Source organism: Melanostigma gelatinosum, assembly GCF_949748355.1.
Source record: "Melanostigma gelatinosum genome assembly, chromosome: 17".
Taxonomy (NCBI): Eukaryota; Metazoa; Chordata; class Actinopteri; order Perciformes; family Zoarcidae; genus Melanostigma; species Melanostigma gelatinosum.
Window position 1 is genome coordinate 3,259,788 of NC_136650.1, and position 4,785 is coordinate 3,264,572.

Genomic DNA, 4,785 nt, shown 5'->3' on the forward strand with positions numbered 1-4,785 from the left:
ATCATTGGCTGCAAACAAGACAATTTGGAAGAGGTGGTGGAGAGGACACTGAAGAAACTATGATCCATATTGGATAACCCGGACCACCCTCTCCACCACCTCCTGCAGGGACAGCGGAGCACTTTCTCCAACAGACTGATGCAGCTCCGCTGTCACAAGGACAGATTCAGAAAAACATTCCTGCCCACTGCCATTGGACTTTATAATAAAACACCTCGGGCCAGATCATCGTCCTTCACATGACTACAGCGCTACAGGCTGTTGCTTGTTGTTGGTGATCCTGGCTCTACTGTCCAGGTTGTTTAGTTTAGTCTAGTTTACTAGTTGCTAATTTTATTTAATTAATACCACTATATTCATGGTATATACTGTGCATTTCTATTTTCTATTCTATTCTAGCTTATTTTTTATTTTTTATTAATCTATTCCTTCAATTCAATATCTGCTCTGTTATTTTACTGTACTGTAGATATTGTGCATTCCATATGTTATATTTTACTCTGTAAATTGCTGTTGCTACAAACGAATTTCCCCCTGGGGATAAATAAAGTTTACATCTATCTATCTATCTATCTATCTATCTATCTATCTATCTATCCATCTATCCATCTATCATCTATCCATCCATCTATCTATCTATCTATCTATCTATCTATCTATCTATCTATCTATCTTAAACTAATGGTGGATTATGGCATAAGCTGTGTGCCATCATTCTTTTGTACTACTTTATGGGTCATAATTGAATTAGTTATAATTGTTACATATCTTGATAATGATTCAATTATTATTTATTAAATCTGCTACCAGCAACAACGCTACATTCACTGTCTTGCCATTCTGTTTTCAAAAGTAGTTTTATTGGACAAATGTCAGTCATAGTATCACCAAAGCTGTGGGAGACATGAATGTACCAAATTTCATGGCAATAGTTCGTGAGATATTTTTGTCAGCATACTACTCTGGAACAGTTCAATAATATACAAAGGACAGAGCCCTGATATGTGCCTGATATGATTTTAGAAAGGTATATTGTCCGTCCCTGTAACTCTGATGTTGACAGATAATAGTTTTAGTTCAGATATGTATTAGTACAAATAGTACTGTAGAGTCGAGCAAAGACATTAACTCAATGTTATATTATGCAGCTGTTTCCCCTCAGAGATAATGTGAATAGTCATGTCAGGTATATCACAAGAAAAGCAGCAGTCTGTTGCATCATGTGATGTCTCACCTGTTTCCTAGATTAGAGCCGAATGGAGTCCTCTGAACACTCCAATCTGTAATGACAAAAAAGCTAATAGATAAAAGCTGTTGTCTGATTCTTGTTCCACTGGTTTTCAGGCAGTTAGTGTAAAATGCTGCCTGGTGATGATAAGAGTGATCAATAGTTCCGCCCGAATATACTCATACGTTGTAGGTCAAAACAGCCCAATGAAAAACTTGGTTGATAGCTCACTAAATATGAACATTATAAATGTGACTCATTTGGTTTTCCTGAGAGACTTCACCAAAATGCCACATACAAGGACAGGAATTCAAACAGCAACACTTCATTATCTACTTTCAAACTAAAGCTTATGAAAAAGTGTAATCATCTTACCAACATTCATTCCTGCTGCCAAAGAAAGCAGAACGATAACAACACTAAATCCACAGGGTGTCAGCATGGTTTCTCTGCAGAGCAGCTGAAGTGAAGATCACTGAATTCACCAGGCAGAGGAGCTTCAGGTCTAACCTTCAGGTCTTATCTAACCAAATCCACATTTGGTTAGATAAAAATGAAAATGAGAAGATAATGTTTACAACTGTACACTTCATCAGTTAAACATTACAAAACTGCATGATGTGAACATTTGTGTCTGACTGCTCCACTTACGGCTTACTTCACTGTGTAAAACATGTACATTAGCATGGTTTATTTCTATTTTGATTGTGAATTATTATTGTTAACAGTGTGACTGAATATGTAGCTTAAAGAAAATTGTGCAGATGTGTCACTGAATACTACAATGACAGATCCAGCTAACTGCTCCAACTTGCAGAACGGTTAACGAAGTGCATTCGTACAGGCTAATACAATTTAATATACAGTATGTATAATAAGGACTGATACTGACCTCAGACATTCACATAATTGAATCAAGACCGGTCTGACAGAATCAACAAAAAGTTAACATTATGAGCTTCATAAGAGGAGAATATATTTCATGAGATTTTGATATGGGGTCAGATCAGTCTCAATATTAATGAATGCACACAGAGACAACATGCATTGTGTGATTTATATATAAATAACTCTCCACAAATATTTTTCAATGTAAATTATTATATGATTATTATAATATAAATTAGTGCTGGGCAAGTTAACGCCCATGTTTTCGAAATCAGTGGTCCCCAACCACCGGGCCGTGGATCATTTGGTACTGGGCTGCACAGAAAGAATAAATATTATATTATTTCCGTTGTATTGACAAGTTGTCAATATTTGTGTTTTTGAAATATGGAATGCACCCAGTAATATGTGTAAAATATGATATCTGCGCAAAATACATGCTTTTCATGCACGTCCTCTCTGCCTGTCTGCATGTCTCAGCAGCGCTGGGGCCGTGGAGAAATGGCCCACAGGAGGCGGGCCTGTGCCAATCAGCGTCCTCAAATACATTCAGCATCGGGCCAAATTTGTATGGCCCGAGCTGCGCGTCCTTGTCAGGACTAGTCTCTACAGGCGAGCGCAAGCACTACTCCTCCAAGACCCGTTTGAGAGGAGAACTTTGGTGGAGAAAGAGCTGATCACAGACCAGCCTGACCTGACAATCAGACAGCAGACTCGCGGGAAAGGGAAGCAGTACATGAAGCTTCTGTACTGGCTGTACACCAGACAGGTTTGGCTAGCTGGATGACGTCATGCTAATAACTTATTTAGCTTTTTAAAACAACGGGGACAGATCCAGCACAGACAGTTACGGGAGTGAGGGATGAGGAGGTAAGGAAACATGAGAACACCAGGGTAGGGAGTGAGGGATGAGGAGGTAAGGAAACATGAGAACACCAGGGTAGGGAGTGAGGGATGAGGAGGTAAGGTAACATGAGAACACCAGGGTAGGGAGTGAGGGATGAGGAGGTAAGGAAACATGAGAACACCAGGGTAGGGAGTGAGGGATGAGGAGGTAAGGAAACATGAGAACACAAGGACACACATGAGAACTCTGTCAAGCTACATATTATGCAAAGTGAACATCTTTTATTCTACATAGCTGTCCTCAGTCTCATCTGCTTAACTTGGTCATGGAGGCATCAACATGTAATAGAGATGTTAAATTAACAGTGAAAACTCATCATAGCTTAATTTAACATCAGTATTCATAATTACACTTCATGTTTACTTCTCCTGATCTTTACCTCCTATAACAAGGTCCATAGGGGCATCTCAATAAATATACATGTTATATTATATTATATAAGTGTTATTTACTGCTTTTTTCGTGATTGAATGAATGTTAAATATTTAACTGCAAAGTAATAATGCGTGTTTGATACTTTAATTTTTTTGCATTAAATCATACTGGGATGTTTGCTGAAATTGATAGGATGGCCCTACCTAGAACATGTTCCACCAGCCGCCACTGAACAAACTAATATGATTACAATAAGTGCAACAAACTAATACGAATACAAACTAATACGAATACAATAAGTGCAACAAACTAATACGAATACAATAAGTGCTGAGTGGAAGTCTCAGGGTAGTACTTCTTGATGAAGAGGTGAGTTTTCAGCCTGATGAAAGATGGGCAGCGACTCTGCTGTCCTGACGTCAGTGGGTACTTCATTCCACCACTGTGGGGCCAGGACAGAAAACAGCCGCGACCGGGTCGATCGGCTGCAGGGACCTCTGAGCGACGGGGCAACCAGTCGCCCCGAGGCAGCAGAGCGAAGTGGTCGGGCGGGGGTGTAGGGCTTGACCATGGCCTGGAGATAAGCAGGAGCTGTTCCTTTCACTGCCCTGTAGGCAGAGATGGGCAAAGATACATCAAAATGTATTTTGATACTGGCTTTTCCATTTTCTCACAATTTGGTATAGCAGAGCATTCAGGTTTGGGCTATAATGTACACAAAGCTCTGGTGAAGCCCACAGAAAGGAAGAACAGTCACAGAATGTCAGTGTAACTCAGCACATCTGTGCTTGTTGATGGTCCTTCTTGAACATCATCTTGCTGAGACATGTTGTCCACCTGGCCAACTGTAAAATGTATAAAATAATAAAACTAAGAATACTTTCATAATATGCCTTTTAAATAAAATAAATTGGATATTTAATGTTTTTTTGAACAAATGGACATCTACTGCCATAGCCTGGCTAACTGTGAACTATATTATCTGCCAGTAATTAATATGGCATTATGACATTCACATTGAGAAGATACAGCATAACTCAGTCGTGGGCCGTCAGGGCCTGCAAGGCCTTCTCTGCTGGCCTAAACAGAACCACAAAGTTATGTCTATTTTATTATTTAATATATTATAATTCATACAAATATTTTCCCATTATCTTATTTTCTCATTGCACAGCTACTGTCTTCCTCAGTTGCTCTGCTTCCAGTGCAACTTGTTTTACGGTCAACCCTTGTTTGGGACGCACTGGGTTAAGAGGGTCGTCTGGTAACCGGAAGGTCAACGGTTCGATCCCCGACTGGGACGTGTCACGTGTCGAAGTGTACCTGAGCAATACACTGAACCCCCGGCTCCCCGGGCGCCGATCAATGGCAGCCCACTGCTCCCTAT